A 15,392-nucleotide genomic window follows, 5' to 3' on the forward strand; every position below is an offset into this window, starting at 1 on the left:
CAAAAGACACAAATCTATCAAGGGGAATAAAAAAAATATTGTCGCTCTAGAAAAGACATGATTCGATTTCCGTTTGATGCGGACAATTTCCTAGTTGGCCAGGTGTATACAAATCTCAAGAGCGAAAGCAGCTTTCTATCATGTCTGAAAATAACACAATGCTCAACGAGCGAGATCGGAAATGCGCTGCTGTACAAGTCGTGCTCTCTACTTACTCAAGTTATCACAACAGGGCCATTGCTATGAACAGCAAAATGCAAATCTGGACAGTCCAACGTTTCTGGCCAGCATTATGGTCTTTGGTGTAGTTTCTAGCAAGGGCCACAGCATGCTAGTCTACATCTTCGAAGTCAGCTTGAAACTCATCACTAAAGTGTACCTGGATGTGTTGAAGAGTCTGCTGAGCCGCTGGTAAAATACAGTGACCGCTGTCAGATCCTGGCTGTGGCAGCAGAACTCACCGCTGGCCCACAAGTTCAAAGAGACCCAGGTTAAGCTTCAGAAGGAGTGTACCCTTCTCTTACTGGCCCCTTTCCCATTCCAAACTCAATTTCTTGGGCTACATAGTTTTATCAGACGTCGAAAACATCACTAACATGACCTCTCTCAACACCAAAGCCAGCCTGATCGCTACCATACAGCAAGTGTTCCCCGCGATCTCGCCGGCGCTTGTGGAAATAGCATGCCCTAAGTTCTGGACCCGTATTGAGGCGGTGATTGGGGCTGTAGTGCCGTTACAATGAATAGATGTCAGCTCTACTACATAATCGAGTTACCTGATTTGATTTTTTTTTTTTTCAAAAAAACTTTTAAAGTCAAATTGTTGTGTTTTTTAGGGAGACAAATGTATCGTTCCACCATGTATATATGTTATTTTTATTACTGACTAGCATTTCAGCCCGGCGTTGCCTGTGTGTTTGGAGGTGTATGTTGAGCAAAAAAAAAAAAATCGTTCAATATTTTTTTACTTTGATCCCTATTATGACCCCTTAAATCAAGTTAGATCCATGTCCAACGAACCTATATCTAAAATTTCAAGTGTTTGGACCCAAAATTGTCGGAGGAGTTTTGTAGAGTTCTCAAAGGTCAAATCGTTAAACTTTGACCCATAAACAGCCAAATTTCTGGCCAAAAATCGATCACAAAAACTTTCCCAAATCTCAGTACACTGTATATCAAATTTCGAGTCTGTAGACTGAAGATTGACAGAGTTATTGCGTTGGAAAATGTACACAGACAGAGACACGTTCACACACATACACACACACATATATAAGAGAGAGAGAGAGAGAGAGAGAGAGAGAGAGAGAGAGAGATTAGTTACAACTTATCAAGAACCGTGGACCAGTATAAAGCAGAACGATCATTACGTACCCGAAATCTGCCACAGCAATGTGATTTAAAATTATGAATAGAATTGGCATAAAGTTATTTAAGAGGAATTAATAATCCAAGAGAACAATTCAATAAATATTATTTTACATCAAACCTGAAGACAAACATTTTGTAGTCAGTCCTTAGTCGAATCCGTGGTGACATCTTCCACGCATGGAATGTTCTAGGAAAGAAAATTTATTTATGGAAGGTCCTTTTTCTTTTAGTTACAGCTCAAGAGGAGGGAATGTTTCTTGCTCTGAAGTTAGTCTGAAGAGCTCTTATTGTGATTTTTTTATAAAGAGTGGGAAGGAATTGGAGCTCAGCCGCTGACCGATAACGAATATAACAATGCAGAAGTGAGAAACTATCAATAGCTCTTCTTTATACAAAACGTTTTAAGGACGAGAATATAATACGCTTAGCCAATTTCACTTACTTAATTAGACATCTTAGTGAAGAGTGTACGTTACAAGATAGTACAAAAGTGACCAATTATAGGACTATTTTGCTCTTATATAAGTAGACATTACTTTATGATTTTTTTTAATCGAATGACTGAAACATTTTCACATCATGTTTAGAAGCAAAATTTATGTTAATCTTCCATATCAGTCTTGGAGTAAAAGTCATTCCTAAAAGCTTATAAAAATACGATTCCTCATGCTTCCTAAATAGACTGGTTAAAATAAGGCATACAAATTGATGAGGAAAACAGCTAAACTTGGTTATAGAGGCATTAACACTGACAAAAAACTGTCCAATTATTGCAATAAATGCTGCAAGTCGGAAATGAGGCAAAACCGTTTTGGGTCATCAATGTTCTTCGAAGTACTGCCGTATATGTTTAATATCTCTGCATAAATGACAACGACATATCTTAGATATAATAAGGAAAATTATTTGTGAAGTTCAGAGAAAAGGTCGGAGATTGAATGGATCCTTATGACGATTTATTTTTCTTTGCTTATTAAGTTGAGAAGAATTTTCTTGCGGAATTTTTAATTTTCATTTCAAATAAGTTATCGTTCGAATAGGTTTTCTTTATAGATCATTATAAAGAGCGTTTTTTGCTCTGTCTAATAGTTTTAAAACATTTTTTTCTCATAACGTTGAATACATGGAAAAATGTTCATTCAAACAGTTTTCTCATTTCAATTCAAGCTAGGCCGAAAAGCTGCTGCAACAGCTAGCGATATAAACGTAGCGTGAAGCGAAATACTACTAAACGTACAGCACAATGCTGACTTTCGAAATTAGTGGCGGCAAAGAGAGTCTTGATTATTGTGACCGTATTAGTCGGTCATCGGGTTCTGACAACTTTTTTTTTATTATTACATTTTCACAGCGAGATGTCGGTTCATGTTACACTTGAACTTCTGCACGTCAGTACTGTTGGGGAAGCAGGGACCTGGAATGGAATTCCAGAGTCTAGCGGTTCTGGGGAAGAAACTATTGGAGTAAAAAGATCTTTTACATCTAGGGATCTCTACAGTGTGGGGGTGTGATTTAGCAGCCTGTCGGGTTTGTCGAGGGTGCTTACGTCGTGGGGGCACAAGTGATTGCAGTTCGTCAGAGCATTCAACACTAAAATACTTGTAGAGAAGGCAGAGGGATGCAACATTTCGTCGATGGGACAAAGGCTGAAGCTTAGATGCCAGTTCAGGGTCTATCAGGTTTGCGACTCTCTTTTGAACCTTGTCAAGGAGCGAGAGACTAGTAGTAGATGCACCAGCCCAAATGTGACATCAATACTCCATACCTGGGCGAATGGTTGCCTTATAGAGGTACAGGATACTTTTGGATGTTAGTAGTTGTCTAGCACGGTAGAGAGAGCCCAGCTTTCTTGCAGCGGCCCTGGCAACTATCAATTAAGAGTCTTAGTCAAAGTCAATCCACGCACAACAGTTCGTGAACTTCCTTCTGAATGAAACGCAACGTATACGACAATTTCCAACCACTTGAGAGTTTGGAGAGACTAAAATCCTAGATAGAATATGGGGTTCACCAATTAAACAACAAGCGAAAGAAACGCGGTTATGATGGGCTAGCGTCACCTCTTTTGCGCAAGATTTTCTCGATCAGGTTGTAACTTGCGATGAAAAGTTCGTTCTTTACGGCAACCAGTGACGCTTAGCTAAGTAGTTTGACGACACTCCCCGATGCGAGAGTTGTACCAAAAGAAGGTCATGTTGATTATTTGATGATCTGCAATCGGTCTCATGCATTACAGTTTTCTTTTAACTCGAGCGAAACTATTACAGCGGACAAGTACTGTTAACAAATAGATTGCGCTAGGAATTTATGCCTCATCCGCTATACTCCTCAGAACTCTCGCCTATTGACTATCATTTTTCAAGCATCTCGACAACTTTCTGAGTGGGTAATGCTTAACCGATATCAAAAGCGCCTTCGGCGACTTCATCGCTATCAGAACGCACGGTTTTTACATTACTAGCATAAATACACTTGTTTTTGCACTGGGAATGGTGTGTTGATTTGATGGTGTTTATTTCGATTAAAAACTTTTTGTTTGAGTCGAGATATGTTTATCTGAAATAAAACATAAAACACCGTAAGAACTTGCTTATCAACGCTTTGTGTGTGTGAGAGACTTCTTTCCCTATTGAGGCCGAAACAGCTGGATCGATTTTTTATGCAATTTCAAGTTTTGTTCATGGAATCTACGTTTAGGTTTAGGCGCAGATGAAGAGTGGGGAAAATTATTGATTGTAGTTTCAGCTAGATCAGAGTGTTCGTCGATGTTTACCAAGACGGGGCCGTATATCGGATATCAGACGAGAACTTGCCATGAAAATAACTATAGACCAAATACATGCTCGCAAGGTTTCTTCCGTGCAAAAGATGCTGCAGGGAAGAGAAAAAGGGGATACACTACTAGGCTAGGAAGTTGACTTTGAACTATATCAAGGTAGAATGAGATGGGTTTTTTTATATGGTAGTCACCACTTATCCAGGCCCGGAAGCCACACGTGGATAATGGTCATTGCGTGTACAGTAATCAATTGGATAATATCGTAGTAACCGTTATTAATGGAGATTTGATAAAATGCCTTACTTAAGGGGGCGTTTTATCAGGAATTTGTTTATGTTGGACTTTAAGACATCCAAGTAGTAGTTAGGTGGGAAACAGACAAATGGAAGAGAGTTCCACCGGCGTGCAGTTGTAAGAAAGCTTTCTTCATGGAATCTGCGTTTTGATTTAGGCACAGATATTGAGTGGGGAAAATTTTCTAAAAAAAAAAGTTTCTAACAGCGCATGCCTAACAGGTGGAAACAGTGTTCTATCATATGAAATACTAGGCTCTTATGCAGGTAGAGAATTGCATCGACAGGGAGATATACTGCTTATAGAGTTTTGATCAATACACCTCCAGTTCCAAGAGTTTTCTAATAGAGGTTTTATTAGTGAATTCAATTACACTTTTGTTCTTAATAAAATACAACATGCATAATCGATCCCGGATGAAATTAATGTTAGGTCAGCCCTACCCGGTTTTAAGGATCGTGATCTCCTGTTTAAAAAAGCATTAAAAGAATTTGACTCGCAGCGTCCAAGAAGGAACAAGTCATACAAATCCTCTCCATACAAAGTGAGAGTTGTATTATAACAATTTAAATAGGCATACAATTATTGCTGAATAGATTTTTACATTTCTTTCCGTTATCTCATAGAATTCAGAAATAAAGGTTCGGTTTTAAAATGTTCAAATCCGTACAGGGGAAGATAAAGAAGTGAAATTTGCTAAAAGAAATAAAAAGATGTGATGATAATTTCGTGACGTTAGAGAAACACAAAGGTGAAATATTCGCGTTTCTGTTTATTTCTGGTATTTTTATCACATTCTCTCTTTTTTTTTTTTTTTTTTTTTTTTTTTTGTTATTGAATGGATACTTAGTGAAAGCTTGGTAATTTCAATATTCATCGCGGTTGAAATATTTCTGCACAAGAAAGAAATCATAATTATTGTCGGATTTGCTCGGGCCTATATTCTCCTTTTGTGTGAGAGCAAATTTAAGTCGTAAGCTGAGCACACGGTATTGCCTTTGTTTAGACATAAATACAGGAAATGAAATATTATTGAAAAAAACAAAAAACAAATGATAAAACCAAGGCTAATATTAATCGTTCTGTGAAATGAAAAGCAATTCTTGTAAAACTATTGATTGTCACAAAAGTCAGTATTCCACTGTTCTATCTGCAACCAAGTGGATTTCGATTCGAATCCCGCGCCTTATTATAAGTAATACAGTTTTGTTTCTAGAGAAACTTTGTATGATTTTGCATGTGTGCGACATAGTTCAAACGTAAAATTCAATTAAAAAAAAAAACACAGTAAAAGAAATGATACAAAAGAGGGCATTTATCAAATCCATAGTATTATTCCACATTTATATCTGCAAGCAAGTGTTGGTTGGTTGTTTTCGTTTTACGGAATATCAACCCTTTTTCAGGATATTTAATGCTGAATCCAAAGATTTTGAAAAAAGATTTTTTAATAGAATATATTTGTTGTTTTCAAGTCGGTTTCTATTTAACCCATAGTTGGGACCATAACAAGTAGTACTACTCCGGGTCAGAGTGGACCTGAGAGCAATGGCAATTAAAGGGTGGCTCCACACTCCCCAACGTGCGCAAGCTGGGGTCTCACCACTGGATATAGTGTAAGGTCATATCTAGTGCCATGCAACCAAGTGTACTTACGATTTAAATCCACAGCCTTTTTATCTATATTAATAAAACAGTAGATGCATGTTTCTGTGTAAATATTTACCCGGGAAACTTTTAAACTACTTGTCACAAAGCACTGAAATAAACAGACTATAGTTACAATAGAGCAACGACGGTACGTACCGAGTACACTCTTTGTCTGTATTGATAATTAACACGTTCAGTAATCTCTCGGCAAGTGTAATTGCAAAATGTGGATTTCGACTTGCCAACATATTCTTATTATTTGAGCGCATGTGCAAATTTAAGAATAGCTTGAAGCGGTTTTATTTTAAATACTTTTTATCTATCTGTCGATAGCTCAAACGGTATCACTAAATGTTTTGGTTTCGACACAAGCTGATGGCACTCAAGCTATGTTTTTTAAATATTTGAAATCTTTACTCAATATTAGGCACCATATAATATTTACTCAATATTAGGCACCATATAATATTTAATAGACAATTGGTTCTGTAATAATAAATAAGAAATCTGTATGGATTAAAATATATTTGAGCGTATTTCACGATCGTGCCCCCCTCCGTCCATAAAAAATAAAGTTTGTATGTGTTGAAGCTTAGAATCATGTTTCATGTATGTGACATAATTTAAATATGAATTAAATAACAGAAACAGCATAAAAGAAATATACGAACGAACAGAGGATTACTCAAATTCTTGATATAATCATCTGAGGAAATAGCACGCAACCTTTTAATATATGTTTCGCATTTACAGGACGGCCGACAAATCGCGACATATAATACGTTAATATAATTCACAATCTTTTCTGCAATCCAACGATATTTGCTTCAAATACGGGTTCCCTCGATACCTGACTCATCCATCAAGTTTCAGTTATGAATACACATGCGTGCATCGGCCCTGCTGTTTTAACAGCGTTGGCGACCACAACTCTTCAACCCATAGTAATCTCGGGAGCACAAACAAAAGACCGTAGTTTTTTGTCGCTCTCCGTCTTGATTTTGTAGTGCATCACTGTTAACGAGCATCTCCCCCCCTCTCTGGATTTCTTACTCTTTCTATTTTCTCTCTCTGTGTCTCTATAAGAGAATAGAGAGGGAGAGAGAGAGAGGGAGAGAGAGAGGTGAGTAAACGTGGAGGTAGACACGTTTACCCGAACCAAAGGTCAGCTGACCAAATTACGTATGTGTGACGTGGTTGGCTAGATCTGTGAGATTTGATTTGAGCTTTGAAGAAGAAGGACGTTTTCCGTGGTCTCCCCCTCTTAACTGGGGAGGGGGGAGACGAACGCTGACGTGTGTGAAGAAGAACTAACACAAGCCGATTTCACTTCCACTTCTGCAGAACCTCTGGGGAAAGTGAAATAAAAAACTATAAAACCATTTCATCGTCTTGGAGTGATAAATCTTCGTCAAACAGGTATCAAGTCTCCCTCCAGGATGAGAAATTTCCAGATGATCCGTTTTGCAGAAGCAGAGGTAGGTTCAGAAATTACATGTCACACACACGATTCCCTTTATGATAATCAAACACACAACCATTTATATTAGAGACAATCACACGGAATCTTTCTTATGTTATATAGAAAACGTAAAAAGTGCCCCTAAATGAAGAACTCTATATAACATATTCAAATGTAACGAAAGCTCAATTTGGTACCCCTCAAGGATAACCTCGATGATTGAATATATAACATATTCGTTTTGGTGCTCGTCGACCAGTCGCATCACCGATGCGATAATCGAACCTGTGTTGAAGAAAATACAACGTGGAAGCATGGAGATTTAGTGTCAAGAAAAAAGAAATAGACTAAAAAAAAAAAAGAAAAAAAAAGGACAAGAAAAACAATAAAATGTATGGAAAAAAAAGAAAAGGAAATAGACTAAAAAAAATACAAATCAACACACACACAGCGTAGGGTCCATTAAAACACTAGGCGAATTAGAAAAATAATTAAGAAAAAAAAAGAAAGAAAAAAAAAGAAAAGCAATACACACGTACAACCTTTTCACGAAGAAAGAAAAGGAAGACATACAGACACACAGATGTAAAACTTTATATATAGAAAATAGTTAAAAAAAATGTTTATCGTATTGGGAATTAGCTCGTTATGAACGAAGAAAAATATCACTTAATGTCAAAATTAGAAGGGAAAAACGAAAAATGACCTTATTTTGTAAATTTTTAACAACAGCCAGTGAGAAAACCAAAAAGAAAAAAAAATAGAACATATGATTGTAACGAGCTTTTACCACAAAGATAAACATGTCAATCACAAATATGTTGTTATGAATATTTTGTGTCATTTTTAAACTGTGAACTAAATGTAACTTTTAATGAAAAACAATATGTACTTTTGATGAAAAACAATGGATAGGTTCTGAAATGTGATTTTTTTTCCTTTTTTCACTAATTGAACGATTTTATTTCTTAGGATTTTTTTTTCTTACATGGACAATTTTAGTTCCATCGAGTTGTCTGAGACTTTATAAGTGAGTCGTTTTATTTTATTTTAGAAACGACTGTATTTAAATTGTAAATGTCTAGGTATTTTTTTTGTAAACGACTGTGATTTTTCTTTAATTTTGAATTCTGTGGAATGGTAAAAGATGATGCACTATGCAGCCGACCTACTTGCTGACGTGGACAAAATTTTGTTGTTTGGATTTTTGTTATTGCTAAGATGGGACTTTGTGGTTGCTTATAGGATATTTTTGTATTTTTTAATTTATTATTTTTATGTAATTGATGTGTTGTCAAACGGTATTGGCAGAATTTTCTTGTTCTTTGACATGTATTTTTTTCGCAGAATGGTGAGGTGAAATCTTTGCTTGTGGGGTCTATTGAAAGAATGATTAATAAAAGAAAGAACGTGCTGTTAATTAATAATCATAACAGTAATAATAAAATAGGGAAAAAGAGAAAGAAATAAGATTTAAACAGTGTAATAAATAATAATAATAATAAAAAAGTTTCGGAAGAGTCAAAGGTTCAGTCGGTATTAATTTTAATTTTCGAAAAGTAGAATAAATGTTCTATTCGACATTAGTGACGTTTTGACCACATAAGTAAGGTAGAAAAAAAAGGATAAATATAGGGTTAAATAAACTATATGAAGAAATGAAAGAAAAAAGTGGGGCGTGAATGGAATTTAATTTCTGTGGCAAGCATGTTAGAATTTTGGAGAGGTGTTGAATTACATGGGTAGTTATTAATTTCATTATTCTCGGGAAATGATTCGAATTTTATTTTTTTTTATCGTGATTTCTGTTGATTTCGAGTAGAATCAACATGGATCAAGTTTGAGTACTTCATGTGTGGAAATCCGATGTTTTCCGTGAAGCTATGTGTCTTCAAGGCAGGTTGCGCTTACCGACTTTGAAAAAAAAAGAAGTTTTTTCTGACATAGCAGTAAACGGAATGTATTCTGTCCAGCGTGAGCGGATCTAGTTCTAATCAACTTCAGGGAGCAAATGAAATGCCCTCTGACATGGTGTAAGGGGCAGAGGGGGTGCAATGGCTGACGTGGCCATTATGTTACGAATCGCTCAAGAGAAGATAGATGAAATATGTATGCAAGTACTTAGGAAAATAAAATGTTACCCTATTGTGAATTAAAGGTACCAAAATTAAAAAAAAAACATGCTGGGTGAATTTAATTGGTATTATTAAATTAAATTATTTTGGAATAGATTTGGTTGGTTTAGTTATATTTTAGGGACGTTTAGCGCGTAGTTGCATTTTTTTTCATAAGAATTACAAGGCGATTAGGCTGTAGAAAGCAGTTTTTTCTGTTGTTTTATTTTTTTTATAAGCCACGGTATTGTCACAAATTAGAAAATTTGGCAGGGGAAATACTATTTTAGAGTAATGAGTACCCTGTTAAAACAATACTAGTGGCTCCAGTGAGTTGGAAGATGCCACGTAGGCCCAAGCAACGGCAATAAGTCTTGTCCAACAAAAGTCTGGCGTGCGAGGTCGCGATAATTCCTCAGGGTACAGAGCGACTGGACAGTCGGTACCAAGCCTAATCACGGGGAGATAGAAGAAAGGGAAAGATGCAGATTACGTAAGGGACAAGATAGAGCCTTATTATTTTTTTTATATTTTTAGAGGAATGTGTGAGGGATATCTGGGTTGGAATCTTGGGACTTGCTGGGAATGCGGAAAAATCACAAAGGGAAAGCTACTTAGTTAGAAATCGATGCGCAAGTTAGCTTTGGCGCATTAGTTAGGGAGTGATGATTCCGTATCTTGTCGGATTCCAGGAACTCAAACAGGCTCCGAGTGAATCAGTGTGAAGGCGTATCTTGGCTTAGACCAACCAAGGGAGTTAGTAGAAGAGCTTTGTGAAGTCCCGAAGTAGTAGATAGAATAGAACAAAGCTCCAGTAATAGGACCATTCAGAGAAAGACGGCAGGGCATTACAGTAAAGGAAAAAAAAACTGGGACTTAGGCCTATGCTGAAAGTCGAGAACGCGAGTGGGATGGTTGGGTCGGTAGAACATCAGATTTTAATCTGAGGGTCTGGGGTTCGAGTCCCCATGCGATAAAGCTACCACCAACATGGAGCATCCGACGTTCTGGTCGTAATTGCGATATGCTGGCCCCATTTCGAAAAAGTGATCGAAAATGGAGTCTCCATTTGTTTGGTCAAGTGGTCCAAATAAAGAGCAGAGTCAGTGGAAAATATCCAACAATGCGACCGCATAGACAAGATGTATATCTGCAAAGCTGTATCTTTGTCTAACTTGGAAGCAAGTTAATGTCGAGGAGAGACTTTCGAGAAGCAGTAGAAGGGTTGATAGTGTAGTAGAAGAGTACTGGTGCCTGATCTTTCTTGGAAAAGGGGTGAGTCCGGTTAGTGAAAAAATAAAGATATACTTCGGACATAATTATTTTTTTAGTTAGTTAGTTATAAAAAATGTATGGCTTGCCATACATTTTGATAAAAAAAGGGTGGAGGAATGTTAACGAGCATCTCCCCCCCTCTCTGGCTTTCTTACTCTTTCTATTTTCTCTCTCTGTGTCTCTATAAGAGAATAGAGAGGAGAGAGAGAGAGAGAGAGAGAGAGAGAGAGGTGAGTAAACGTGGAGGTAGACACGTTTACCAGAACCAAAGGTCAGCTGACCAAATTACGTATGTGTGACGTGGTTGGCTAGATCTGTGAGATTTGATTTGAGCTTTGAAGAAGAAGGACGTTTTCCGTGGTCTCCCCCTCTTAACTGGGGAGGGGGGAGACGAACGCTGACGTGTGTGAAGAAGAACTAACACAAGCCGATTTCACTTCCACTTCTGCAGAACCTCTGGGGAAAGTGAAATAAAAAACTATAAAACCATTTCATCGTCTTGGAGTGATAAATCTTCGTCAAACAGGTATCAAGTCTCCCTCCAGGTTGAGAAATTTCCAGATGATCCGTTTTGCAGAAGCAGAGGTAGGTTCAGAAATTACATGTCACACACACGATTCCCTTTATGATAATCAAACACACAACCATTTATATTAGAGACAATCACACGGAATCTTTCTTATATTATATAGAAAACGTAAAAAGTGCCCCTAAATGAAGAACTCTATATAACATATTCAAATGTAACGAAAGCTCAATTTGGTACCCCTCAAGGATAACCTCGATGATTGAATATATAACATCACTCCTAGTGATTTAAACGCACCCCCAGATACCAATCCGGAAATTTCTGCGACTCATCGAGGTACATTTAGCGGCTAGCCTTGCCAAACAGCCACCCATCTTGTAATAGCCAAGCTCTTCGTTGTTTAACTTCGGTGATCTGGCAAGGACCGGTGTGTCCACGTGAGTGCGCCGTATATAGGAAATTACACAGGACTTAAATCTTTCACCGTTCAATAATATAAAAACCATTTTCGACAACTGATGATGTTTAAATATTGTAATGCTACAAGTTTCTCGCTTACCGGACCTTAATCACCACACACACACACATATATATATATATATATATATATATATATATATATATATATATATATATATATATATATATATATATATATATATGTTGTATTATGGGGTGGCTCCCAGGTTGGGAAATCGTAATAGTGCGTAGGACTCCCTGGTTGTGGTACATAGCAGTTTTACTTACGTCGGTCGTCCGTAGGTTCACTTGTTTACTAAGCGGTTGTGATGACAACGAGTTAAGACTAGTGAGTTATTTCACCTTAGACTGGCACTTTTTCCTTATCTTGCCTCTCGTCAATTGTCAAAAATGTCATAACAACGTTGAACCTGAAAACAAAGCGGTTGACGACTTAGAACGATCAGCTGTAACTTAAAAATATGCATTAAAAGACGTAAGTCACAATTGTGTTTGTTTTTGTATAAAATTATATTTTACAATATAGTTACAATTTAAAACAGATCGTCTTTTTTCTTTTGGTGGTTCTGAAGTTCACAGCGATAGTAAGTTTTCTCACAGTGCTCTGAGGAGGGAAAATGACGCTTCAACGATCCGGTCTTCAGCAACACATGCTATTTCGTGTTTCTTCTCTCTCTGCTCTGCTCCGCTCTGCTGATTCACCGTTTTTATTGGCATTTTGTCGCTTTGTTTTTTCTATCCACGCGTCCTGTCAATCGGTTGATAGATAATAGAACATGCGTTCTTAAGTCACGTTTTGACCTCAGAAAATCATTCGATTTTGTCTTCAACCGAGCGACACGTGAATTACCCACTCATGCCAATATCTGTAATTCCAGAGCTTACGAGGAATGTCACGTTTCTTTGTTTTGTAAACAAAAAAATCGTCGTCCGATTTCTCTGTTTATGACGTAAGCCCTTCCTCTTTTCAACCGGTAGACAATCGATTATTCGATGCCCACTCTTTTAAATCTTTTATTAAAGTTTTTTTCTTTTCAGTTATGTATGATGGTTCCAGCCATTCATTACATAACATATATATATATATATATATATATATATATATATATATATATATTTTTATATATATATATATGCGGCATTATCTTTACGATAATTTTTGTTATAAACATTTCCAGACTATTTCTCAATTTTAAAAGAGCCAAATCAATTAATGTCAAACAAGGAACGAGAAACTGAGACTATATGTTTATAGGGTGCATCTTATTCGGATTAATCTAGATAAGACACATTCAGACACAACACATGAACACATATTTTTTTTAACTTATGGTATATATCTAAAATGAATTTATATGTCAGTAGTCACTTCCACAACAAGAACTAAACAGCTTATCTCGAAAACTATGCCGCAATATATGTTATACTATCCGTAGTTAAAATTTAAAGACGTCTCAGAAGCAATACAAATTCAAGGTAACAAATATCAAAACATCAAACAGTTTGCTTCTTATGCAATTTTAATTATCTCCCTTTTTTATTCTTTAAACTTTAATTATCTCCCTTTTTTATTCTTTAAACTTTAATTATCTGCCTTTTTTATTCTTTAAACTTTAATTATCTCCCTTTTTTATTCTTTAAACTAAGCGGAATAAATCAGTTACTTTATCGGAATGCGTCTTAAACGCTGTCGCTAGTTTAACTTACACAACTAACTCATTCTAATCAAAATATATCTCCAAACAAACGCCTTACTTAGCTTAGAAATTTAAAGGTATACAAACAAAACCTATACAGATACCTACACGTGTGTTTAAAGGAAATACATCATTATGATTGCGAGATTAAGTAACCCTTTAATATTTTAATATATTCCGTATCAAAGTATTAACGTGTAGCGTATATACGCTGATGTGCCCGTGCATGTTCAACGTATAAAATAACATACAAGCACTTCTGTCAAACAGGCTACTAACGTCAGTCCAAAAAACGTATTTATAATTACAAGAACCGCATACCTATCGAACGGGCTAACAATCTCAGTCCACAAAACGTAGTTATAATTAATAGAACGGCAGTTAATAGTAAACATTCTGTGGTAGAATTCTTTTAACAGCAATAAACGTTTATGCATTTTTACAATTACAAATGTTGTATTGACATCCTAGTTAAAAAAGTCGTAATGCCGAGTTCACCTCGGTCTTATCACAAGTTAAGCCTAGCTCCCTGGAAGTAAAAGAACCGATGCGCTGTCGAAGCGAACCATTTTGTTTATATCCCAAACTCCTGTGATCTTCATGAATAAAGCATCCCGTCGTTCACTCCCGCAACTCCCTTATTAATATGATGTTTTCCTCTCAATTTTCAGCTGTTCTGAGATACCAATTGCGTCATCTTTTACGTTTAAAACTGAGGCTAATGTTATTGTTGTATTGTTTCGTTGGCTTATTGTTCCAGCTAATTTCTGTTTTGTCAAATATTTATTATCTGTTCTCAAAGATTTAAAAAGTCATATATATATATATATATATATATATATATATATATATATTTATTGGTATTGCATATTTAGCTAGTTAACGTACTCACAAGCAATCATATGGCCCCAATCCGTTTCATGAAAAAAAAAAAAAATATATATATATATATATATATATATATATATATATATATATATATTACACACACACATTATTACTTAAATTGATTTTATAGCCATATTTACTTACGTCGATCTGTTATCTTCTTCAGCTCCCATTGTATTCGCCGGTTAGCGTCAGAGTAATTTTCTCATAATTGTTCGCGTCCTGAATCAAACTCTTAGTATTCTCCGTAACAGAAACTGCATATCACAATTTCAGATATCTTCTGACAATAATTGTTCTTTCATAAGGTATTTCACTCAACGGCACTAAGGGTAATGAACACAAGATAGAATATCTCTTGACCACGTGTTTTATACGCCAAGTCCTAATTTCAATAGCGATTGAAAGTTATATTAACTGTCTAGTTCGAAATTCCTATAGGGACATAATACACATAGGAGGGGTTTGGATATATAACAGCTACTCATGAAAATAGTAGAAACTTATACGGGCAAAGTAGTTTTAAACGTGATATTAATCTGTATAATAAATTAATTACAGTAATGTCATAAAAATATGTTTTTGTATTCGAAAAGGCAACACAATATTATCAATAGAAACTAAATATAACACAATATTATCAATAGAAATTAAATATAACACAATATTATCAATATAAATTAAATATAACACAATATTATCAATAAAAATTAAATATAACACGATATTATCAATAGTAATTAAATATAACACAATATTATCAACATAAATTAAATATAACACGATATTATCAATAGCAATTAAATATAACACGATATTATCAATAGCAATTAAATATAACACGATATTATCA

This window comes from Euprymna scolopes, chromosome 4, assembly GCF_053919585.1.
Source record: "Euprymna scolopes isolate OS-2025 chromosome 4, ASM5391958v1, whole genome shotgun sequence".
NCBI classification, from domain to species: Eukaryota; Metazoa; Mollusca; class Cephalopoda; order Sepiida; family Sepiolidae; genus Euprymna; species Euprymna scolopes.